The following is a 26,612-nucleotide window of genomic DNA, read 5'->3' as shown; positions in this document are numbered from 1 at the left end:
AAACTGAAGAAATTAGACTTCACATAAAGCATAGCTATAAATAATACTCCCTCGGATCCATATGAATTTTGATCATGCGTTGGATATTATGCAGCAGCAGCATCATAATCAAGGACTAGGAAAAAGAAGCACATGCAGCAGCAGACGGCTAAAACAGTAATATGATTCAGAGTTTCAGACACCTGCTTGATCATAATACAAATTCAAGTCATAATAGCATCACTCCAGCAATGGTACCTTTTCGACACAAAGTTTCATCTAATAAGAATATAACAACATGCATGTAACACACACGCGTCATGGAACAAAACACAAGCAGTGATCTAAATTTCATATCTCGATATGACACAATGGGCACATAAGCAAACAGTGACGCAACCGACACTTTGACTGCCTGCCACAAAACATCCTGCAAGCGTAAAAAAATGATCGACGAGATTACTGACAGCGCCAATACTATGTCTTCAAGCAGTTTTTTTTTGCGAGATATGTCTTCAAGCAGTTGACTAGTGTCCACACAAGACCCCACATGCACAGCATGCAGAATGGAAGGACCTAGAGCAAAACAAATCCACTTCGGCAGATCAGCCACCAGAATGTAATTCTAGGTACCTGTGGAGCAATCAGTTTAATCAATCAAATCAATTTGTGCGCAGAGGCTGTTAAAATTATATCTCACAATTTTTGTATGACTCAAACAGTAAAAGTTGGCTTCACTAGTATTATGGACTTGAACCAAAAGCTCCAGTTGTGGATCCCCTCAGCATTAACACAATGCCAATAATATAGACATAAAGAAGCGATAGGTGATTTGTAGAATAGTGGCATGCTAGGAAATTCTGATGCCACCATCAAGTTTTTGGCTACATTTGATCTTAGTAGAAGCTAAATATTAGTGGTTAAAATAAGTCCATTAGAGGGGAATTCTGAACAGCCTAGCTTATCAAATCTTTTTGGAACATTCTTTGTTACCATGGGCATATGAGGGGTTCATTGAGTAGAAAAGGAGAAACATTTGGATTTGAGCACGTAGTCGTACTTTTCAGATATGTACGAGCTAGCTACTCCCTCCGTTCCTAAATATAAGTCTTTGTAGAGGTTTCACTATGGACTACATACGGAGCACAGTGAGTGAATCTACACTCTAAAATGCATCTATATACATTTGTATGTGGTCCATAGTGAAATCTCTACAAACACTTATATCTAGGAACGGAGGGAGTATTTGCTAACAGATCAAATTTAACAAAATACATGTAGTAGAAGCCTCAAGTAAATGATGGTGCATCATCCTATCAGTACATACAGTTCCTTTAATCTACAAATGTCACCTTTTTTGCTTTGTACACCAGCAAAAAAATACTGCCTACCACTTTTAAGAGAAAAGTCCACATTTCAACCCCGAACTAACCATACAGCCCTCATCTTCAAAACCGGTCACATTAAACCCTCATCTTACCACATCTAACATATAAAAGCTGCTAGAGTACCCGCCCATCTGAAGCCACCGCGTGCGCCACGCTCATTGGGCCGCCCGATTTTTTACTGTCGCTCCGCTTTTGGCTGCTGGCGTGTGGTGGGCCGTCCGTTTTTTTTCACGTTCATGACTGTCTCCACAGTGAATGACGAGTGGGCCTCGTTACAGGTCGGGTCAAGAGAATGGCGTGGCTCTCGTCCAATTCTGTGTAACAGAAGCAACAAGCCCTAGATCAACGAGGGGTAAAAGGGAAAAAGTAACGCAGCAGCCTTATCTCCTCGCTCACTCCCTCCTCTCTCTCCCACGCCGCCCCTTCCCTCTCCCCGCTCGTCTCCTCATCTCCTCTTTCCTCGACGCCGGCTCCCCTGCTTGCCTCTCCGACCTGGGCCAGAGCCTCGCCGGTCGCCCCCCCCCCCCAGCCGGCGCCCACTAGTTGCTTGCGTGGAGGGGAGCTTCTCCGATGGCGACGGCGACCACCATCCAGGCCTCCTTGCTCACCTTGGAGATGCAGAGGAGGAGGAGCCGCGCCTGCGGGAGCTCTCCACGGAGGAGGAGATTTCGTGGCGGTGGTGCGGAGCGTACGGCAGTGGAGGGGCTGGAGAGACCGGGCCCACATCGCTGAAGCAGTGGGCGTGGAGCAGGGGAGGATGAGGGCGATGGGCATGAGGGAAGGAGCAGCGAGGTCGGAGTTCCAGGGGATGCCGGCCGTCGTCACATGTCCCCAGTGTAGGTTGCCCATCTGCGGCCAGAGTTATCTTCCTCCCCAGTTTTCACTCCTCGATTTATTGTTTTTCTAAACATATGTGTGCAGATCTGAGGAACAAAAAGAAGGGGATGAATCTTGAGGAAGAGCTTGGCTAAGAACAAGGTGATATCTCTCTCTCTCTCCATCCCTCTCAATTTAAATCCAGTTTCATGTTCTTTCCTCCCCAGTTTTTGATTTATTGTTTTTTTAAACATATGTGTGCAGATCTGAGGAACAAAAATAAGGGGATGAATCTTGAGGAAGAGCTTGGATAAGAACAAGGTGATCTCTCTCTCTCTCTCTCTCTGAATTTAAGTCCAGTTTCATCGTTCTTTATTGATGCTATTTCTCGTGGGATATTCAGGAGTTGAGAACATATATTTTGTAGGTGTTCGTAATGGCAACGGTTGTAATCAACGATGAGAAAAAGGGACTGAGATTGGATTTGTACTAGGCATGTTCCTCATCTCTCTCAGTCCTTGTTCCTATCCCCACCCTGATGTAACTGTTTCTTCACAACTGTTGGATGTGTCTTAGGAGATAAATGCCATGAATTGTTTAGATTCTTGTTGAGCTAACCACTAACAAATTGTTTGTCCCCTTGTTAAAGCTAATCATAGTAATATCTGGTAATCGTCCCAGTCAAAAAAAAAATATCTGGTAATCGTCCGGCTGATGTGTATGGTGGCAACCAAATTCATGTTGATGAACTGAATCAAATCTGTAGTAAAGTTAGTGTTAAATCACACATGTGTACATTCAGGTTCAATACACTCGAGCAGTTTTGTCACATCTGTGGATTTAGTATGACAAGAAAATTACTTGGAAACCCTCTTCTTCACGTCCAGCGGCCGACGCAGCTCTCGTGCCCTCCCAGCGCTGCCGGTCGGGAGCTTCTCCATCCTACACCGCTGCCTCGTATCGGCTGTGCGAAGGAGGGCGGCGAGCAGCAGGAGCTCACCGCGTGCATGGAGTTGTGTGGACTCCCTGCACCGCAGCTGCCTCTTTGCCATTGCTGCGATGCCTCACCGGCCATGGATCTGCCGCAGATGGAGAGTGCCAACGGGGCCGCCGCCGATGGGAAGTGCGAACAGAGAAAGGATGTGGTCGTCGCCATCGCAAGAAGGTTTGCCCCCTGACAGACCGTGCACTGTTGTCCCGGGTGCTGCAGCAGTCTTGCTCCTTCCTGGAGCCTTCCTCCTCTCACACCGCCTCTTTGGCGACCCCTCTAGGTTCATGGTTTTACTCCTGGAGTGGTGTATTCCTTGATGATATGTTGATGCGGTCCGCTTGGTGTTCTTGTTTGCTGTTCTTACTTGACAATAGAGAAAAGAAATATCATCTTTGAAATGCTTGGAATCGATAGATCATTCATGCCGTGGTTCGATGCAAATTAAGAACTATTGGTATAAGTTTTGTTTTCTTGGTCGGACTTTGTTCATTTGATTGTCTTAGTGCAGTCACACATGCACACTTTTTGCAGGCATCAGTGAAGATTTGGGCAGTAGCTAGGGAGGGATTGCTGGAGTGGAAACATGGCAAGAACCGGAAAGAGCTCAAGATTTTGCTACTACCTTGCTAATAAATTTGTGAGGTAATTCAGCTAGCTACATGTGTGTTTGTTTCTGCTATACCAATGTCATTATTCTGATTTAGAAAATAGAAACATGAATTCTGATTTAAGAGTCTAATAGCAAATGTTGGTAGCATTAATAGAATGTGCATTGTATGCACAAGCTAATAGTAGAGTTTAATTCTTCTCAAGTAGCGGTTGTTGATGTAGACTTGAACTAATTAATAAGGCAGGTATCAAGTAGTGATATCGTCCACAATCGATGGACGACTAATATTCTTGAGCAGGCTCACAGAGCGAGAGACGAACCTGGGCTGACCGGGACCCTTCTAAAACTGTTGTACGTGGGCAAATTAACCAAGTTTTAGCTGGGAGAGTTAATGGGAAAGCACGAGTATATCTATGATTCTGATCTGTATAAAAGAACTACATAGGATCATTTTTGTTCTTATTTTTAAGACATGCATGATCATCCTAGGCATTTTGCTGACAAATAAAAACCTGAAACTAATTTCTATTTAACATAAACTCTAATATCTATACTATACAGACATTTTAGACATGTATATTGGCTCACCAACAATTTGTTTTCTGTTGAAATGAATGGTAATACTTGATTTTAAATTTCCTAAATCTTTATTATTCTTCTGTTGCAATATAATATAACGAGGCATGGTCAGCAGGAAACCTAATTCTCCGTGAACATGCGCAAAAGAGTCAACTTTTAGTTCTTTTAGAATTTTTGTTCTTTCCTTAGAGTTCATGAGAATTATTTGTAGACGGTGTTGTGATGCTCCAGTACTTGTGTGATGATATTCTTCTGACTCTTGCAATGTCCTATGCTGACAAATACAAATGCTCTGCTCTATTTGATGCTATAATTGTTCATTTTGAATCCATTGCCTCTTTGTAATGGTAAACCAGAGTCCCTTGACAGTTCGTTGGTCATCTTCTTCTCATGACAGAACTGGCAAGATGTCATGATGGAACAATATCTTTTCTGCATGCAGTAAATTATTTTCTTATTAGTTTAGATCCGTTAACTGCACTATATTTTTAGGAGGTGTCGCACTAAGAATTTCATAGTTGGATTTTGATGTTCCAGGTTGCTTTATGGAAGTATTTTAGGAGGTGTCACACTAAGTATTCACACTAAGAACTGGCAAGACTTTTTACATTCTACTCTGGTTATTAAGTACGTATACATATAAAGTGTGCTTTATTGCTTAACTAAATTCTGGACTTCAGGTATACTACCTGACAATGCACCCCGTGTTGATAAAAATAATATTGGGATGCACCACATACTGATTCACAAAGTTTAGGTCTGTTTCCTTGGAGATTCACAAACAAGTGATGTAGAATTGGAAAATAGTGATGTAGAATTGATCCAAATTTTAAACAGACCTGCCCCTGAATTTTAAACAGACCTGCACCTGGGTTTTTAACTGCTTTTTCTGTATCTTATTCTTTTACAGGAATGCATCAATAATCTTGGTATAAAATTTATTTGGATGGTTCAGAACCTTCAGATGGCATGGCTGAGATATAGTTTGTTGTATTCAGTTTTTTTTTTCATCGTCACAGGTTTGCAAATTTTGGTTCTACTGCCAGTGCATACTTTATGTTTCCATTTCCATCAATTCATCTTGTAGAATCTCTGTGACCCTCGACGTTGGTTTGGAAGTTCGGTTCAGTCATAGCCTAATTTTTGGGTCTTCGCAAAAAAAACGCCTAATTTTTGGGATTTAGTAATTGTGGCCTGTTGTTAGTATGCGAGTGTACATACAAACGATTAGCACTATATTTATTTTGATTTATTTGTTGTGATTAAGAGCAGAAGCTCTACTCATCTAGGACGAGGTCTATGACAAGGAAAGTTAATGTAAAAAATCAAAATTGTGTGTGTTTGTGTGGTTAATACTCACTTCATTTTGATATATTTGTCTTCTAATAACCCACCGTGCACAGGACAGACCATGCAAGCATCAACTTATCGAGAAATGACTTATTAACCTATTAAAAGACCATACCGGAACCACCAATGGCATAACCTTTTCAAAACATTTAAGTAGGGGTGGGCAATAGAAGCGTTGTAGTAACTGCTCGCTTGTTGAACGGACAAACATTTTGACGATGACTCTTGCTTTCATGGATATACAGAGATAAATGGATGGATGTTGCAAATACAGTAGAAATCATGGGTGCAACAATTTTTATGTCCATGTTTTTCTTTTTGTCTGATTGTGTATGTATACTGGTTACAGGGCACTATTTGCGTAGAATTTACTTGACCTGTAGGAACTGGCTCTACTATCTAGCTTTTAAATGTAATAAATCTAGAAGGCAATGGAGCATTATTGTCTTTCCCTCTTTCTACATAAGCAAGAAAGCTGTGACTTGGATTCTGGACATGAATCTTCTTAACCTGTTGAAGCAGAAAACTATAGATGCAGAGTCCAATTAGTTGTCCTTTGTGCATACACAAGAAAGTGGAATTTGGAGTCTGAACATGAATCCTTGAGACTGATGGCCAGAAACAGAACACAACATGATGACCTTGAGTGAGACCCTTCTTCACATGTGACTGCTCTCTTTTGGAATACCAGCCATGCGTGACATGTTTAGTAGAACAGATTGTGTCATACGTCTGGTAGTTGTTGTTGCCTATACAGAGTGTGATGATCTGAGGGTGTGAACTATTTTTTGTGCAAATTACTTGTTATATAAACTATATGGATGGAGTTACGGGACATTAAGAAAAGATATGAGAAAGAATATAGAGTGTGAAATTTGCTATATAAATTACTTGTTATATAAAAGTTGAATCTCACGATCCAACTTTTTAGAACTATGCCACAACTTTTATGAGGCCATAAGTTTTTCTTTTGAAATCTGCAGGTTATATGATTTGTACATGGCGGTGTTACTGAACAGAAGGAGGTAATTTCTTCGCTCTTTCTATTGATTAATATTGTTCTTCACTCTTTCTAAACTATTGAATTTATTAATATTATTCTTGCACAAATTAATTAATGATTATATCATCTTTTGGTCACTCGAGTAAGATAGAACATGATGATCCTCTCTTAATTTGGTTTCTCCTCCGCTGAAGAATATAGGAATCACCAGCAGCCCTTCTCGTGAGCACCATGTCTATGAACTCATCTCCATGCTTACTATCCTTCTATAAACTGGGGGTATCCATGTGTTGCTAATAAGGCATTTTCCATTCTTTGTTTTTCAATTCTGTATCAGTAGTTCCGAGGAAGTGCTCAACCTAGACGTTGTTGGCCGAAGGAGGGGCGGAGCAGGTGCCAGTCAAGTAGGCGGCTCAATGGGTGGGAGATGGCAGCTGCCGATCTCACACGGCTCATGCGCCCCGCGACCCTCCCCTCCCCGGCTAAGTAGGAGGTTCGAGGGCAGCGACTAAGGAAGGAGCACATCGGCGATGAGGGCTAGCAATAGCAAGACAATTGCCAGGTGCAATCGATATGCCGCCACGTCGGCCCTTCACGCGCGCCCGCCAGGGTTGGGACCTTTTTCAGAGCAATGCGTAGTGTTTCCTTTATTGTTGTTGTTTGTGATGTCCTTGATATTCCTTTGCCATATGATTTTTGATCATTTTCTCGCTCATTCCTAGAGGAGCGCTATGGATAATATGATTGAGATGACTAAGATACATGCTTTTTGTTTACTTGGCATCTACTTCTCTTAATTTTTCTACAACCCTTCCTTTACATGCTGGTATGTTTTGTTGCCAGGCTCAGATCGGCGAGACCCGTGCCAATGCACGAGGTACAATATTGGTTAATTTTCCATCTCCAATCAGATTAATGGTTTGCATGCAGACCAAGCCCAGTGTTTTATGGTGTTCTTATTCCTGATTTAGTTGTACATTTGACTTTTAGTTTCTTCATAGATAATAAAGTAGTGGCAGATGAACCAGTAAGTTATCTATGCCCATTCTTTGCTATAAGCATTAAATTTGCTCTCTGCTTTTACTTTCAATGTGTTATCCGTACCCCTGTTTTTTGTGGCTAATTATTATGTCCTATCAACATATGCAGAGTCCATGGTATCATACGATTTGAAGTTGAAAAAATCATGCTATGGGTGATACGGAAAAGTCATTGCCTTCTTTGCTGGAACATTTCCTAAGATGATCTAAGGTAATTATTTTAGTCACCATGTCATTTATATGCTAAATTCAGTGCGTTGACAACTAGAGATCGCTTCCTTTTTTTGTGTATTGATCATTTCAGTACGATTGTTTGATACACTACCGACATCATTTTGCTTTCTTCTTGCTTGTTATTTCATTTATTTCCTCCAGCAAGTGGATGGCTATTTCCACTACTTCAAGTTTTGTTTTGGCTCTAATTGTGTGTATGGCATCTTGGCCTTCTTAGGTGAAGCATTTATGAATATCCTCGCTGATCTATGGATCTATCATTGTAAGAGTCGATAATATATGGTGAGCTGCCTCACACCATCATTTGGTCTTCGTAGCATTTGAGTTGGCAAATTTGTTGGATTCATGCGATTATGCATGGTAAGTGCTCAGAGACCTCATAGCTCTATAAATTTTGCTTCCAAAAGTTATGAATATTTTCTGTGCTTGGTCCTCTCATTGGTGAGAGTAGCCATGTAAATCAATCTGCAATGGGAAATGGGAGTTTGCAAACTACCGGAGTCTATAACTGAGGGTCATGTGCGGAGCTGGAGGAAGAAGTTGCGAGGCTTGGAACCCTCCTTGTGAAGGGCTCAGGGACAACAGTGAGGACAATGCCTCTTTAGTTGTAATTGTGATACTCCTACTTATGCACTACTAACATTCTTTCTAATTCGGTTCTTGCGCCATTGGCGCAACCGGGTCATCTAGTAGTTCAAAAGACAACCCTTGACTAGGTCTTGGGCTGGTCAAATCGGTTTTGACCAAGGCAAGGTTGATGTGGCATTGTAGTAAGCATATATTGTATAATTTAATAAAGGAGTGGTGGGTCCAACATGTCCGTCTAATATGCTTCTTCCTCCACTATACGATGTACTCCCTCCACTATACGATGTACTCCCTCCGTTCCTACATATAGGTCTTTGTAGAGATTCTAATATGGACTACATATGCAGCAAAATGAGTGAATCTACCCTCTAAAATATGTTTATATTCATCCATATGTCGTCCATATTCAAATCTCTAGAAAGACTTATATTTAGGAATGGAGGGAGTACTATATAATCCGGCAGTCTCTTAGACTTCTCACCTCCATCGTGAAGTGCACGTCCTCCCATCCCCATGTCTCGTTGCTCTGCTCTATTCCGTCGCCTCACCTCGTCCAACTCCGGCCAGCAATTGCCGCCGGAGTAGACGGAAATCGGTGCTTCCAACAACCATGTCGTAATTGCCTCGTCGCTGCGAACACGCCGGCCACCCAACCGGCGTAAGTGACCATGGGAGCGTTGATCCCAACGATAACTGTGCTGCCTTGTCATCTTTGTCGGTGTCAAAACCGGCGGATCTCGGATAGGGGGTCCCGAGCTGTGGATCTTAGATCGATGGGGAACAGGAGAACACAGGGACGGTATTTACCCAGGTTCGGGCCCTCTCGAAGAGGTAAAACCCTACGTCCTAAACCCTCTGTATATGATGGTTACATAGTCGATATCCCACGAGATCAGATAAACTAAACCCTAGGTGAGTAGGATGATGGTTCTTCTAGCCTCTACGGACTAAACCCTCTAGTTTATATAGACACCAGGGGTACCTAGGCTTACACATGGTCAGTTATATCATTACGGAATAAACACGCCATCTTGACTTGGAGGATATGCCAAGGCTTTAGAGGCTTCCTTCTTCAATACAGAGTTGTTTGTAGTTCGGCCCTTCAGCAACGGATCCAAAGCGGCCCACCTATCCGGCCCATAAGAGATAGATCGGTAGCCCGAGGACCCCTTAGTCCAGGACTCCCTCGGTCTTCATCGACTATGATGAGCACTCGTGGATGGGATCTCCGCACCTCGACAAACCGGACAAGCCCACCCCAGGGGGGCGACAGCAGCAGCACCTCAACGGCGACAGGGGGGGCGGCAGCGGTACCTCAGCAGCGGTGGGAGCAGTAGCAACCACAGCTCACCGGCGGCAGCTGAAGAAGCAGCAGCAGCTCGCCCAGTTTTGCAGCAGTAGCATCTCGTCGGCGGCAACAGAAGAAGGAACAACAGCTCGCCCAGGTTAGCAGTAGGTACCAACTCGCCGACGGCAGCAGCAGTAGCAGCTTGTCGGGGTTGCGGTTAAGGAGAAGAGAGGGGGAAGAAAAGAAGGGACCTGGCGGTGGTGTGGCAGCGCCGCTGGTCTCCGGTCACCAGCGGCGGAGGTGGTGCAACGGCGGACCTTAGCGTACTAGGTGACCCAAGCGGCGGCGAGATTGGGTCGGGGCTGGGGTGAACGAACAGAGAGACAGAGGTAGAGAGGAGTCTAGTTAGAAAGTGTGTGTGCGTGGCTGCTGACTTGGCTGCCTAGTCAGTTTTCACTTGGTCAAAACCGGTTTGACCAGCCTAAAACTAAGTCAAAGATTGTCTTTTAAACTACGTGATAAGTTGAGGGTGTAACGTGACCCGTTTTGAAGATGAGGGTTGTAAACCGAACTGGCTTGTTAGTTCGGAGTTGAAATGTGGACTTTTCTCCACTTTTAATGATAATATGTTAATCAAAGATGCAATTCATGATGAAATATTTAGGGTGAATCTAGGCATATGCCATTTTGATCATCTGTTTAATATGAAGTGTTGAAACATGACCGAATGTGGAGAAAGTAGACTGCCCACAAAGCATAGCTACATGCCTACACATACACATTCTGAGACATGCTGAGAAAATGGCATAGCTATGAACCCATATAAATAAACTGTAAAGTAAATGAGAGGAAACAAAAGATCCATAACCAAGAAAAGTAATCAAAGGCAATGTTAGCAAATGGTAGAAGTTAAACAGTAGATAGCTCCATAAAGCACATGAAAGAGGATGTATTTAGTTATGCTACCACTAAACATGACAGCATTCGATGAAAAAGGGTTCCCCGCTTTATATTATAAAACAACGGCCACGACAAAAGCATACGGTAGCAAGGTTCCATGCAGCGGGCCACAACAAACACACACAAAGTAGTTTGAGAGACAAAAGTCTTGCTGGGGGATCAACACAAGAAGCCCCAAAAGCATAAACAAAATCTAGCCTGACTCCAGTGGAGGCGGCGGAAGTAGCGGTGGGAGCGGTGGCGTGAGCCGGGATGCGGAGGAGCGGAGCACGGCGATCGTCCTGTCAATGTAGATGTGGTCCTGGTGCTTGCTAAGTGGCCTCCAGAGCTGTAGAAAGCCACACAATTTGTAAATGGCGCCAGTCATATGCAGCGGGATAATATGCCCAGTCACCAACTTATTATGGACATTCCATAATGTCCATAAAGCGACCCCACCAACACCCATAAGGAGGGTCGCTCAATACTAGGAAATGTGAGCACCTCCGCAAACATATCTAGGATGTTGTCATGGCACCAACTGCCACCCACCGTCTCACGAAGGCAGCTCCAGAAAAATCTCACCGAGGGGCACACAAAGAAGATGTGGTTCGAGTCCTCAGGGACCGAAAAAAGGGGGCATAGCCCGTCGGAAGGGCCGTTGCACTTAAGAACCTCCGTGTCGGAGGGTAGGCAGCCCCTGACTAACTGCCACATGAAGATCCTAATCTTCAGTGGCAGTTCAATCTCCCAAAGGAGATTAAGCTCTATCGGGCCTAGGGTGGGGAGGATGGCCCGATAAAGAGATTTAGTGGAAAATCAGCATGTCAGCTCGAGGTCCCACTGCGCGGAATCCGGCCCAAGCGCCGGGGTGTGGAGAGCCACATAGGCGATAAGGTCATCCCAGAGGTCCCGTTCTATGGGACCGAAGGTATGCCGGAATGCGATGCAGCCTAGATCATGCAGGGGCGGCCACGACGGTGAGGTTAGGATCCACACATATGTTGAACGGTGGTTGAAACCGGATGGCGAAAGGTTGGGGGCCGAACCATCGGTCTAACCAAAAGAGGGTGGTGGTACTAGCACCAACCAAAATGGAAGAGTCGATGCGGAGGACCGGCAATAGCTCAATGATCATTTGCCAAAACTGGGAGCCCCCCGATTTCTGTGCAAACGCTAGGCCCTGGCCACGCAAGTATTTTGCGTTGGTGATATCCAACCAGAGCCCGTCCTCCCCTGAGGTAATCCTCCATAGCCACTTGGAAAGGAGTGCAATGTTCAACTGCTTGGATGAGATAATGCCCAAGCCACCCTAGTCCTTTGGTTTGCAGATCTCCGACCATTTCACCATATGGTACTTCTGCTTATTATCCTTTCCCGCCCAGAAGAACCTGGACTAGTACTTAGCTATATCTTGATGAAGGGATTCATTCAAACTATAGAATCCCATGAGGTACAAAAGCAAGCTGGTCCTCGAAGAGTTGATTGGAATGACCCAAGCTGCCTTGGAGAGCCAACTCCCTTCCATGGCTCAACCCGATATTGGACCTTGGACACCTGTCAGTCAAAGGTCCTTTCCTAATATACGGATGTCACTAATGGGCATACCAAGGTAAGTCGTCGGGAAGGAGCCCAGATGGTTGGCGATTCACCGTTTCTCCTCCTTGGGGTACCCAAGACCATCACCTCACTCTTGTTGAAGTTGACTGTTAGGCCGGACATCTCCTAGAAGCATAGTAACAAGAACTTGAGGTGTTGGATGTCTGCGTCCGACCCCTCCACCATCAAGATCGTGTCATCCGCGTATTAGAGGTGGGTGAGACCCCCTCCCGTGAGCAGGTGCACGCAAATACCCTTGATATGACCTGCTCGCTTGGCCGAGTCTAAAATTTCCGCGAGGGCATCAACCACCAAGTTGAATAAAAAAGGGGGAGAGGGCTGAGTCTAAAATTGCGCCTTTTGGAAGTAAGGGCCTACTTCTCCATTGATGTTAATGACCGACCGACCGCTCATCACAAGCTGCATGACCCTCGTGATCCAGTGGGGTCAAAACCCTTCCTCTCTAACACCTCCCGAAGGAAGGACCAATGGACCGTATCGTAGGCTTTATGGAAGTTGATCTAAAAGAAGACCGCTTTGTTCCTCTTGACTTCATGAATAACCTCATGGAGTACCGGGATCCCATCCAAGATATACCGACCCTTAATGAACGCGGACTAGTTCGGGTGGGTGATTTGGGAAGCTAGAAGGGTCGCCCTATTGGCGTACCCTTTAGAAAGAATCCGAAATATCACATTGATCACTATGATAGGTCAGAATTGTCGGATGTCTGACACCCCTGGCACCTTAGGGATCAGAGAGATGATACCAGAGTTCAACCGGGTCAGGTCGAGCACGCCTTAAGAGAATTCCCTAAAAAACGCAAGGATTTGGTGTTTAATAGCATGCCACAACACCTGGAAGAACCGGACCGGGAGACCATCCGGTCCCTAGGCCGACGCGGGATTCATCCCTTTTATTATGGAAGCCACCTCTTCTTCTGAGAATTCTGCCAATAGCGTCCCATTATTCTATTCCTGCGAGACTCGCTAGGGCCCCTCCCAGACAGAGTCGGCAAGCGCTATGCCACCACGATCTCTTGCGGCAAACATGGCTTTATAAAAGCCATCCACATGAGTCATAATCTTGTCCGGATCTTGGATCAACCGATCCCCTTTCCAAAGACGGGGAATGGTACATCTATGACGCCAGCCATTGGTAATCGTTCGGAAGTACATTGTGGTGGCGTCCCCGAATAGGACCTAGTTAATGGCACCCCATTAGGGCCAATATTCCTCCTCCTTGCGATAGATTTCCAGTAAGTCGTCTTCTAAGATATAGCGGAGAGCCCATTCCTCCGGGGGAGGCCTGCGGTGTTGGCCATCAGGTCCAAAACCCAAATCTCCGCGAGAAGGCCCCCCTTCCGGATCTTGAGGTCCCACCCCACACTGGCACCTCAACCCTTTATGAATTGTCTAGATTGCTTGGCCAAGAAGTGCCACTTGTCCACAACCGACATCTGACGATGTGGCTCCAACTGCGTGGCCATACAGTGACTGTTCACCGCCTCAATGAACCCAGGTTGTCGGAGCCAAAAGGACACGAAGAGGAACCGTCGGGGCAGCCGAGGTCGGTCATCACTCGAGGAAAGAAGTAGGGGTACATGGTCCAAGCCGATGCGGGTGATGGCCTGCAGGCACGCAAGCGGGAACCGAAGTTCCCACTCCGATGACATGAACACTCGGTCGAGGACTCTTTGAGTCGGGTCCAACTGACGATTTGTCCACGTAAACCTCGCCCCAACCCTATCCAACTCTCGTATACCAAGATCAGTGATCCAATCATTGAAACGCTGCATGCCCGGGTCGTCGACCCGGGCATTATTCTTATCAGATGGGGCTCTAATGAGGTTGAAGTCACCTCCGATGATGACTTATAGGTGGCCGATACTTTCTTGTGCATCTTGTCGAGGAAAGATTTGGATCGCCTATGGTCCGCGGGCCCGTACACCACGATCACTTCCCACTTGAAGTTGATCGTTCTTTCCCAGACCTCCATGCCCACGAAGAACTCGCCACGGTCCATCGATCTAACCTCGAAGGTCGCATCCTTCACACCTAGAAGGATGCCCCCGGAGTGTCCAGCCACTCCACTAGAGGGTAGCCAGTGCAAGGCAAACAAGTGCCTACTTAGACGTTCCAGTTCTGCTAAGGAGAACTCAAGTCTCATAGTCTCCTGAACAACAACGATGTCTATGTTCTCCTCTCTCATGTATTCGACAAGTTGCCTGTGGCGTCCCTCGTTCCTGAAGCCCCGCAGGTTCCAAAAGAGAGCACGCATCTAGTTGGCCAAGGGGTCCTCCCTGGACCCCCACAGTGGTGGAGGCGCTAAGCGCGCGACGGAGTTGGGCAGTACGAGACATAGTGCGGCCCCAGACCTCGTCCGGAGGAAGAGGGTTGGGCAACCCATAGACCAAGGCCAAGGCATGTTGGGAGCCACCTCCAAGGGTTCCTTGGTGGCCCTCGCTCTAGCCATCGCGAGGCAACCCTTGCGTACCTCATTGGCCTGGATGACCTCAATCTACTCTAGGACAGGGCCTTTCTCCCCTTGGAAAACAATGGCGGAGTCCACCGCAATTTTGGCTAAGTAGCTGAGAGGCACACCCGCCAGGACAAAGAAGTCGGACACATCATCATCAGTCAAAGCAGGAACAAATGATGGCGAATGAGATGGACCTGGGTCAAGCTTGCGTCCCGCGGCACACCGCAGAGCCTTCTCCACCGCGTTGGACGAGCCACCAACCATCTCCACCGCCACGCCCAGGCGAGCACTCTTACGTGTGAGCGTGGCAGACGACGAAGGATGAGCGTGGATGCCCCTTGCCGCGTGGAGGACGACTCGGCGGCGCCGACACTAGAGCCGTCGAAGGAGAGGGACCGGCGGGGTAGGCGAGGAGACCGCCGAGGCCACGGGCGACGCCAGCTGTGGTGAGGACGGGGGGCAGACGTCGAGGCCGACGTAGCTGGTGTCACTCTCGGCCCCCAAGCAACCACCCACATCACCGATGGGGTCGGAGGGCTCAGGAGAGGCATGGAGCAACGCGGCCGAGGCGGCAGGGGGGAGGACCGACTCCTCCTCCAGGAGTGCAGTGATCGTGATCAAGTCATCCACCCCTAGGTCTTCCGTGGGCGCCGCCGGTCCCGCACCCTGCGACAAGCCACTAGGGAGCCCATCTGGCCCCGGGGACTCGTCGTCGTCGTCCTTGGAACCAGGCGAGCTGGAGCGGTCCTGACGGGAGCCATCTCGGTCGTTACCATCCGCACCCGCGGGCCCGTCCGTAGAGCGTGCCTGGCCATCGGGCGGACCGGATGCATCCGCAGTAACAAGAAAGCATTCTCATCTATGAACAGAGATGAACATATGCCCAGAAAGGATAAGGATCCTAAGCATCAGTCATCCGAGGGGCTAGAGGGAGAAGAACCTGCACTAGCAGATGGAACCAGGGGAGTACTAAGGAGGGAGTAACCAAAATCAAGGTAGCTGGATGGACAGGGACATGGAAGGTAAGGAAAGAGCACATCCACTGGGTGGGGGTAGAACATCAGCAAATAAAAGAGAAGGTAGGTGGGAAGAGAATGGAGAGCTCCTTATGAACGGTTGTGGAAGCAGGCTGTCAAGAAAAGATCAAATATGCAGTCTGCCATGAAAGCGTGACAAGAGGTGGCCAAGTGGGTGGGCAACAACTAAGCAAAGAGTTGTAGAGAAAGTCTTTGACTCCATCAACCACACAGAACATAAGAGGCGACTCTGAGGCGACTCTGAGGTGACTCGATGGCGCCAGGCGTGAGAACGGCTGTCACCCCCGGTGATCGCCGGAAGGTGGGTGGGCATTTTTGGGCGCTCGCGGAGGAGGATAGCGGGGATGAGGATGAAGACGGCGGGCATTCCGGCAGCTCGACGGAGTATTCACCGACTCCCTCAGATGTGATTTGTGAAGCTTTCGATCCCGGCTACGATGAGGAAGAGGTGGCGCAGATTGTGGAGGCGGTGGTCCCTCCAGAGGATCCGGCGAGGATCGGGCTGCGTCCCGGAGAGAACTTGGAGTTGCTCCAGCGCGTCGTACACCGTAGGACAGCCGCGTCTGCATCTCGACCGTGGAAGGGACCAATTCCCAAGGTATGTCTCCCAAAACTTACTCTTTCCGATTTGATTCCTCCGGAAGCATGGACGGTGGTCGTGAGAAAGAAGAAGGGCGGCCGTGCGGCGGCCGCCCGGCAGCAGGCGGCGCCGATCCCGATACAGGCGGCTAGGGCGGCTCGTTTGAACGCGCTGATTGGGGCCATCGGTGGTAACTGGGCGGCCTTCGGCTGGGTATGAGGCCCAGAACGAAGGGGTCGCAGGTGGGCCGGTGCCCTTTGGGCTGGATTCGATGGGGGTATCGGACGAGGCAGTCGTTTACGTGCGAGAGGCATGCAACGATCCGTCGAGTCCCTCTATCCCCGTCGTGCGCCGTAGGGTTTGCCGAGTTCCTCATCATCGTACAGATCGCGGGGCCGTGCCCGTCGCATCCCACCGCTTCTCATGGCGGGTCGGGGGAATGCGGGGAAGAGCGCAGCTGAACCGGCTGGGTCGGCCCGTACCGGTGTGCTGCCGCCGCCTAGCTCTGGAGGCAGCCGTGGTGTGGAGGTGCCACCGCCGGCAGCGGGTTCTGGCAGGTCGGGGCGTGGCGCCTCGTGCTCATGGCCGCGGGGCTGGAGCTCCTGGGTTCCGCCCACCGGCCCCGGCTCATGTTGCCGCGGGCACGGGAGGCTTCGTCCGCCCGCCAGCGCCGGTTCCTCTTCCTGCTACGGGGCGAGGCGTGGCCAGGATGCCCGGCCGTCTGTGCAGCGTCCGGCGGTGCCATCCGGGACTGCGGCCATGGGGCGGGGTGTTGTGCCGCCGGTACCTCGTGCCGCACCTCTGCCTCACTATGTCGTGAGACCGGCGCAAAAACGTTCGGATCCATCCCCGGTGCAGCTGTGTGCGGGGGATGGTGGAGCTAATGGGCCACCCAGAGGACAGTGGGGAGATGATGGGTTTGATGCTTATGGGAAAGGTCAACACCGGGGTTCGTCGTCTACGGGAGGTGGACGCGGATACGCATGGCAAAGTGATGGTTCCAATGAGAGACCGTTCCTTGGTCCGGTTGGTGGTTTTGTCGAGGGGGCTACTGCCCCGAACAACCGACATAGAGGTGGTTACCGTGGCCATCGTGGTGGCCGTGGGGGTGGACGTGGTAGCGGTCGTGGTCGGTTCCACAGGCCGCCCCCACCACCGCCTGTGGTTGACCATGAAGCTACGGATATGGCTGTCGATCCTGTGCAGTCGGCTAAGTTGCCTAGCTAGGCAATGGAGGTTGTGACGGCTTTGGCCAATGTGGAGGTTCCTGTTTCTGGAGGTGATGCGGAGGCAGGGGATAGGGTTGAGTCTGAGAGGGCGTCTAAAGGGGCGCGTAAGAAAGAAAAGATGTTGTGTTATCAATGTGGTGAGAAAGGCCACTTTATTGCTGAGTGCTTGGGGGACTGCTCATGGTATGGGGGACTGCCCGGCCCTGCGTGATCAGGCTCCTGCGCTCACGATGTATGGAGTGTATTGTGCCGAGCTCACTTTCTTTGAGTCCCCGCCGGCGAGGGAGATTCCTGTTGAGACTCAGAGTATGACTACTCGCATTGTGAAAGTCACTCGCGAAGTGGTGTCTGAGGCTCAAATTGTGCAGAGGCTTCGGAAACTGGCTCTAGGTGATTTTCAGTGGGAGCTCATCCAGATCGAGGACAATGTCTTTAGGGTTGATTTCCCAACTGTGGACGATCTGCAGAAGCTGTTGAGTTTTGGGTTGTGCAAGGTGCCTGGTACTAAGTGCATCCTGGAGTTTGACGAGTGGAAAAAGGTGGAGCCTAAGGGAAAACCGTTAACACATGTGTGGCTGCGGTTTTCAGGGGCCCCATCTGAAGCTTTGACCGATGTTCGAGTAGTGACGAGTTTGGGTATGATGGTTGGTAAGACTGAGGAAGTGGACATGGCTTTCACCCGAGCACATGGGGTGGCCCGGCTCTTAGTGGGTGTTTTGGACATTGATTTTGTCCCGGACGTGGTTAACTGGTTTTACCGGGGAGAGGTGTTTTCTCTTGAGATCGAGTTCGAGGATTCGGAGCTGTTTGCCGAGGGGGTTATTGCGGCTGCTAATGGATATGCACGAGGGGGATGGTGATGCCGATGCTCGTGGGGATCAGACTGATGAGGCAGGACGGGAGAGGGCCAATGGGTCGAGTCCGGTCGCTCAGTTGCCCGGTGATGGATCCGGAGCAGCGCCTATATCGGCTCCAGCGGTACCGATGAACACGCTTCATTTTGGGTCCTCTGAGCCAGCATCGGCTCCTCCCCGGCTTTGGAGTGACAGGGTGGAGTCTGATGACAGCTTTGAGTGTATGCTTCCGCCTTTGGAGCTTGATGCTGTCGATGGCCCTGTGATGGTGGGGGGGGTTAGGGAGGTGGAGCCTCAGGTGGGTCCGCTCTCCCCTACCATGGTTCCCAACCGGGATATGATGATAGTCCCGGAGGTTCGGCGTGGGGAGGGGAATTTGGGGTAGGTGGCCCCGGCCTCTCCTTCTCTTAGTCTGGCGCAGGTCACACCGATGACGTCGGCGATGGTCGGCTGTGGGGGAGGCTGCATGGACCTCTCTCCTACGACGGCGCCGGGCCCGGTGGGCTTGGCCAGCGCCGGGGGAGTGAGCCCGAGGCAAGCGGCCTCAGTTCTTGCTTCCCCGGTTGGGGCGGCTCCACCCGCGCAGGCAGACGCGCTAGGGGGGGAGCTGGGGCAGGCGGCTCAGCTCTCCCTTCTTCTCTGGCGGTCAGGCGGACCGCGTCTCCTCCGCCGATGGTACTCTCCCCTGCGCCGGCAGGTGGGGCGGGAGGAGGGTGCGGGCAGGAGGTCCCCGCCTTCTCCTTCCCGCGCGTTCCCGTGGCCGTGGACCATGTTGTGGGCCTTGTGTCTGGGGGGCCTGGGAGCCCGCAGCCGCCTCTTTCGGTAACCTCGGTTGATCCTTTGAGGGATTCAGCGCGAGGCTTTACGAGGGAGGAGGTCGTTGCTTTTGGCGGAATCCCCGGCCCCGCCTCCACGGGGCGTCGGATGAGTGCTCGCATCCACGAGATCCCGGAGGTGGACGATATGTAGCAGCGGTGCGCTATGAGGGCGGCCAAGCTTCAGGATGCTGCAATCTCCTCTGGTATGTCTGTCAACATTTCTAACTCGTTATTGCATTTTTCTAATGAGGAGATTATAAATAATGCAAACCGATTAGGAGTTTCACTAGGAGATACTGATAGTGAGATTACCAATTCGGTAAATGATCTATTAGATTTGGAGGCGGAGCGTGTTTTAGAGACTATTCGTAATCTCGCAGCGGTTAAACCGATGAATGATGTTGAGATTGATGTGTTAGGGGTTCGAGTGCTCCATAGTCTATGTGCGGATCTAGCACCCCCCATTCATGAGTCTGAGGATGATGATGTGCCCATAGAGAATGAGGCTGGTACTATAGTTGAACCCGGTTATGAGGACCGGACGACAGAGCCTAGTAAACCAAAACGCAAGTGGAAACGGAAGATTTATCCCGATTCTGCAGTTCTTAGGAGTGCTAGAATTCGTACTACTAAAAAATTCCATGACGAATTATGAAAGGAATCTTTTGGAATAGCAGAGGTCTAAAGGACTTGGCTAAAAGAAGGTTTCTTGCTGAGGCAACTTTAGAGCAGCGTCTGGATTTCATTGCTCTATCGGAGACTGGTAGAGATAACTTTGCGCCCCTGTTTCTGTCTTCTCTTGTGGGTGGTATTGATTTCGATTGGCATTGCCTCCCTCCACGAGGAAGATCGGGTGGTATCTTACTTGGCGTGAGATGCAATTTGCTTGAAGTCCGAAGTGTAGTGATGGGCGACTTCACGGTGAAGTTTCGAGTCAGGTCTAAATTAGATGGTTTCAACTGGGCTTTGGTGGCGGTATATGGTGCCGCACAGCCTGAGCTTAAACCAGAGTTTCTGGCGGACCTTGTTCGAATCTGTGGATCGGAACAGCTTCCACTTTTGGTTGGAGGGGATTTCAATATCATTAGGAGGAGAGAGGAGAAGAATAATGGTAACTTTGACGGCAGATGGTCGTTTATGTTTAATACCATTATTGAAAGCTTGGATCTAAGGGAGATAGAGCTTTCTGGTAGAAAGTTTACCTGGGCTAATGCTCTGCCAAACCCAACTTATGAAAAACTTGATCGAGTTCTCGCAAGCGTGGAGTGGGAACAAAAGTACCCTCTGGTTACAGTGCAAGCTCTTTCGAGGGGAATATCCGATCACGCACCCTTATTCGTGGATTCAGGGGAGCCTAACCACGTGGGTAACAAAAATACCTTTTCTTTCGAGATGTCTTGGTTTGAACGAGAGGGGGTTTTGGACTTGATTGCCAGGAAATGGGATAGAGGTGCAGGAGGTAGGACTGCGGTCGAGCGTTGGCAGAATAAGATTAGGCACTTGAGAAGCTTATTACGGGGCTGGGCTAAGCACCTAAGTGGTGTGTATAAGATTGAAAAGGATAGACTCCTTTCTCTTATACATGCCCTAAAGGCCGAATCTATGATTTTGCTGCCAGCTGAGCTTCAGGTTAAATCTGAGGCGGAGAAGAGGCTGAAAGAGCTACTCCGTGAAGAAGAATTGAAGTGGGCTTTGCGAGCTAAAGTCCGCAAAGTAGTCCAAGGGGATGCGAATACTCAATTCTTTCATTTAATTGCTAATGGCAAGCACCGAAAGAAGCGCATTTTTCAACTTGAACAGGATGAGGGCACGATTTTAGGTCAGGATAACCTAAAAACATATATTACTGAGTATTACAAGTAGTTATTTGGACCGCCGGAGGATAATTGTGTATCCCTCGATGAGTCTAGGACTGAGGAAGTGCCTCAACTTTCGGCTGCCGAAAATGACATTCTGGTGGCACCGTTCTCTGAGAAGGAGGTGTTTGATGCTATTGCACAGATGAAAAACAATAAGGCGCCCGGACCGGATGGGTTTCCGGCCGAGTTCTATAAAAAGCGCTAGCACATTATTAAGGGGGATTTACTACCTATGTTCCATGATTTGTTCTCGGGACAGCTTCAATTATTCCACTTGAATTTTGGAACTATTACATTGCTTCCTAAGAAGACGGATGCTGTGAGGATTGAGCAATTCAGACCGATGTGCCTCTTCAATGTTAGTTTCAAAATCTTTACCAAGGTCGGGACTAATAGGCTTACACAGATTGCGCATTCTGTGGTGCAACAGTCCCAAACTGCTTTCATGCCGGACAGGAATATCCTTGAAGGGGTGGTAGTCCTGCATGAAACGCTCCATGAAATTCATTCCAAAAAATTAGATGGAGTAATTTTTAAGGTGGATTTCGAGAAAGCGTACGATAAGGTCAAATGGCCATTTCTCCAATAGTCATTGCGTATGAAAGGTTTTGATGAAGCCTGGTGCGGACAGGTTGAATCTTTTACGCAAAAAGGTAGTGTGGGAATTAAAGTAAATGACGACGTAGGTCATTATTTCCAGACACATAAAGGCCTAAGACAAGGAGATCCGATGTCCCCCATCCTGTTTAACATTGTGGTGGATATGTTAGCAATTTTGATAGGAAGGGCTAAGGAAAGTGGTCAAGTAGGTGGTTTGGTACCTCATCTTGTTGATGGAAGTGTTTCCATACTTCAGTACGCTGATGACACGATCATCTTTATGGAGCATGACTTGGCCAAGGCAAGAAATATGAAGCTGGTGTTATGCCTATTTGAACAATTGACCGGGATGAAGATTAACTTTAATAAGAGCGAGTTGTTCTGTTTTGGTAGAGCCAAAGACGAACAGGAGGCTTATGGGCAATTGTTTGGGTGCGTGTTGGGAGAGTTACCTTTCTCTTACTTAGGTATTCCAATCCACCATCGTAGGCTGACAAACAAGGAATGGAAGTGCATAGAGGACCGATTTGAGAAGAAACTGAGTTGCTGGAAGGGTAAGCTCATGTCATACGGAGGTCGATTAATCCTGATTAACTCGGTGCTCACGAGTATGCCTATGTTTCTCCTATCGTTCTTTGAGGTCCCAGTTGGTGTTCGGAAGAAACTGGACTTCTATCAATCGCGGTTCTTTTGGCAGAGTGATGAGACCAAAAGAAAATATCGGCTTGCTAAATGGGATATCATATGTAGAGCGAAAGACCAAGGGGGTCTTGGTATAGAGAACCTTGAAGTTAAGAATAGATGCCTTCTTAGCAAGTGTGAAGCTCTATTCGGAGAATGATGCCACGTGGGCTCAAATCCTTCGCAGCAAGTATCTTCAGACAAAAACTTTGTCCCAGGTTACAGTCAGGCCGACTGATTCACCTTTCTGGAAAGGACTAATGAAAGTCAAACAATCTATGTTTAATAGGACAAAGTTTGTTATTGACAACGGCACTTGCATACGTTTCTGGGAGGATACTTGGCTCTGCGAGACACCCTTGGCCATCCAATATCCGTCGTTGTATCGTATTGTTCAACGACGTGAGGTGTTCGTGGCTTCGGTTTTTCAATCTATCCCCCTTAATATTCAGTTCCGACGGACGCTGGCGGGCAATCGTTGGGAAGAATGGCTCCGTCTAGTTAGGAGACTGATGGAGGTCCAGCTTTCACACCAACCTGATGAATTACGCTGGAAACTGACTAAGTCTGGAGCTTTCACAGTTAAATCAATGTATATTGATGTTATCAATTCGAACTCCATTCCTACTTCCAAGCATGTTTGGGATGTCAAAGTTCCTTTGAAAATAAAAGTGTTCATGTGGTTTGTCCACAAACAAGTTATTTTAACCAAGGACAATTTAATAAAGCGTAATTGGACAGGACCTACTAGGTGTAGTTTCTGTGATCAGGATGAGACTATCAAACACCTCTTTTTTGATTGCCCGTTGGCCAAAGTCCTTTGGCAGACGGTTCACATTTCTTTTAATATCAAACCACCGAATTCTGTTAACGCGTTATTTGGAACATGGCTGAATGGGATTCAGCCTGACTTAGCGAAACACATTCGGGTTGGGGTTTGCGCGTTGCTGTGGACTATCTGGACTTGCAGAAATGATTTGGTTTTTAACAGAATATCATGTATTCACTTTTTGCAGGTTATATTCCGAACTACGGCACGGATCCGTTCGTGGTCGCTACTCACTCCGACGGAGGTCAGGGAGCATTTGGTTACTGGATCTTTCCGCTGGGAGATGGTAGCTCGGGATATCTTCAACCGGTTTGGATGGCGGTCATGTAATAGAATAGGCATCTAGTTTACTTATCTATTCATAGCCAGCCGGTTGTGGCCTTTTATCTTGGCTAGTCGATGTTTCTAGCCCCTCGTGGCTCTGTGTGAGCTTGCTTTGCTTTTTTTTTTTGGAGACTTTGAAACCTTGTTGACACTATCTTTTTTTTGGTTAATAAGATGGCCGTATGCATCATTCTGATGCAGAGGCCGGGGAGCCCCCTTTTCGATTTTTTTTTTGAGAAATGGCAGTAAAAGGGAAACTAATACATTTTTCTTAAGAACTCAACTACCCCAACCTACATGTAGAAGATAGGCTTACCTGCTCAACCAGTACATCACAATGGCATATCTAACAGGGCAACCATCTTATGTGTTGTGCAAAAGACCAGCTCCACCACCAATGCATGTTTCTGCAAACGTAAAATTTCAAATGATCAATGAAAAGCAAAACATACATGATACGGCATAACAATATTTAGATAAACTCAGTAACTCAGAGTTGTAGTTTAAAAAAAACTTCGAGACAATATTAGGAAAAGGTAAACAAAACCAGACCTACTGACAAATTTACTGAATATTTCAAAAACAAACTGATTATGTAAAATGAAGATTCACACTCGAACTATTACCTTGTGTGGACAGACAACTTATCAAGAATTTATTAAGCTCATTCCACACCATATTGGAGAAACAAAAACATATTTATGCCAAAAAATCCTAGTAACAAAAGTGAACAAGACTATTCAGATATAACTAATCTTCAAATAAATTTAGCCTGAAAGGAACAGGCTAATAAATCCTAGCAACAAAAGTGATTGAGATTATTCATTATTCAGATTTAGATTAGCTTTTTCGAGTAAATTTGGCTTGAAAAATGAAATGAAATTATTAGTTTTCCCAGGTACCTTTCTACTCAAAGCAGGGACTCCCATAAAAGTGATAAAACGAACTATCATATGCAAATTTCAAACAAAAGCATCATAATGAATTTAAGATTAGTAGCAGGATCAGAGATAACAATATTGAATGAAAGAAATAGAACTAGCTTTAAGCTTCCAATGTACATATTGACTACCTACTTGATATTTCAGTTGGTTGAAGCAAGTTTTCATGGAGTTCTCTTCAACTTCACACTGTTATAGTATCTTATCTTGAGAGAGAAACTGCACAGCAGCTATACGCTTAAACGACCATTATACAGTTCTTGCATATGTCAATACACATGCAACAGCCAAATTTAGTTCAATTATTACAAAAAGAGTTTGCCAATCCGTGTATTCATTATTTTGTTGCATGGATATTCATGTCAGAAACTGAAATATAGTTTGCTAGCTCTGACTTGAACCACAAGTATTACAAAATGGCTAACTGTAGGTCAATTGAGCTGACCGCCTGAACATAAAATAAAATAGATAGCACTAACATGTATTTTCTAGATCATAATCATTACATAAACAGCGCCGTGCAAGCATCAGAATAGAACACTAGAGAACATCATCACTATATTTTGAAAGGTCATCAAGCAGCAAAAGAAAAAGAAGTAATATGTCACTGCTTAATAAGTTAAAAAAATTAGCTTAACACGAAAGGGTGTGCATTGTAATTCCTTCAATCAATTATCTAAAATCAACTTGGTTTTTTATACCCATGATGTAAAGCATGCTATTACCTGCAGCATAAACACTTTCGAATAAGTGAAAGTAACCAAAGGTGGTGTTTCGCAAGAGTTCCTCAAACTTCAATGACTTAAGCTGCATCGTGAAGATACGACCACGGAGACCAATACCTGTCCACATGAGAGCCGTGTCATTGTCTTCGGCATACGCTAGTATCATTAGGGACCGTCTCGCCTCTACATCCTCCGGAGGAAGTAACCTATCAATTTCAATAGTTTTTTCCAGCACCCATGAAGTAACACCAACAGAATCGGTCTTCCTCTTCCACAATTGGGCATTGAAGCCTGACAAAAAGATGAAACCAAGCCCACCGCCATCTGCCCTTATAACTGAGAAGAAGAAACTGCCGCTCCCTAAATCCAAGTCCGCAGGCACAGGTATCAAGGATAGCCTCTTCCTATCAAGATCAAACTCAAGAATCTCGTCCGAATTGAGCAACCAGTAAATGAAATCCCCAACCATCACAGCAGTCTTGTTGACAGAAACCACGGCATGCTTGGATGGAAGCGGTGTCGAGATCGGATCGCCCCACGCACCAGTTTCCGACGAGTAAACGTAAGCAATCGCTTCTGTAACTTGTCCCTCCTCACCATCAGTGCCTACCAAGACCACCTGGAAGTGGTCGTCGTCTCCGGCACCGCGAAGCACCGTCCCGCTGATCGGGGCTCCAGCAATTTTGAGCCCCGGGGGAACGGCGACGCGGCGCTGGTCGCCGGTGTCAGGGTCCCAGACCATGACCTGCGTGTGCGCTCTGTTGAGGACTAGCACGAGGCCATGGCGGCATCCAACAAGGTCGTAGCAGTCGTCACCCTCGTTCCATCGCCAGGAGAGGCGTTCGGGTGGGATCCGATTTGGGGCGTCGAGGGAAGGCTGGAAGCGGGGCTCGAAGCGGTCCCTCAGTTCGACGCGGAAGAAACCGAGGAGGGGAGGGTTGAGGCGGTGGTGGCGGCGGAAGCGGCGCGAGAAGGCTGGGTCGGAGGCGACGCTGCGCCAGCGCTTGGAGATGAGGGATGCGCGGGGGAGGGAGGACGGCTGCGGGGGTAGGCGGAGGAGGATCTCCGGCAGCAGGTCGTCGTCGTCCAGCGGCGCCGGCGACGGCGAGCGGGCGCTGCTCATCTCGCCCTACTCGTGCGGCTGCGGGGTGTGTGTGCTGGGCTGAGGGCCTGAGGCTCGTCTTGCCCTGGTGAATGAAACGTAGTGCAGGCCGTGAAAGCGACGACAAAGCCCACGACGATGGATTTTT

At 47.9% G+C, this 26,612-nt stretch overlaps 3 long non-coding RNA genes across 14 annotated transcripts; 2 read left to right on the top strand and 1 right to left on the bottom strand.

Annotated features, from left to right (window-relative positions):
* Positions 1-222: 222 nt before the first annotated feature.
* LOC119312888 lies at positions 223-26,056 on the bottom strand. Its single transcript, XR_005151470.1, has 3 exons — positions 25,363-26,056; positions 24,013-24,103; positions 223-612 (listed from the first exon to the last, which is right to left on the bottom strand). It is a non-coding gene; the product is annotated as an uncharacterized LOC119312888 (long non-coding RNA).
* On the top strand, positions 1,929-3,099 carry LOC119312887. Its single transcript, XR_005151469.1, has 4 exons — positions 1,929-2,203; positions 2,289-2,345; positions 2,448-2,504; positions 2,611-3,099. It is a non-coding gene; the product is annotated as an uncharacterized LOC119312887 (long non-coding RNA).
* LOC119312886 lies at positions 5,272-8,489 on the top strand. 12 transcript variants are annotated; one of them, XR_005151465.1, is made up of 6 exons: positions 5,272-5,382; positions 6,697-6,738; positions 6,864-6,938; positions 7,054-7,278; positions 7,866-7,967; positions 8,208-8,343. It is a non-coding gene; the product is annotated as an uncharacterized LOC119312886 (long non-coding RNA). The 12 variants fall into 12 exon arrangements; XR_005151463.1 differs by lacking the exon at positions 5,272-5,382 and adding an exon at positions 6,175-6,359; XR_005151462.1 differs by having other exon boundaries at positions 6,697-6,938.
* Positions 26,057-26,612: the final 556 nt, after the last annotated feature.

The sequence above is a fragment of the Triticum dicoccoides genome, chromosome 5B (assembly GCF_002162155.2).
Source record: "Triticum dicoccoides isolate Atlit2015 ecotype Zavitan chromosome 5B, WEW_v2.0, whole genome shotgun sequence".
NCBI lineage: Eukaryota > Viridiplantae > Streptophyta > Magnoliopsida > Poales > Poaceae > Triticum > Triticum dicoccoides.
Note: the sequence above shows the minus strand (reverse complement) of the source record. Positions and strands in the feature narration are given on the sequence as shown.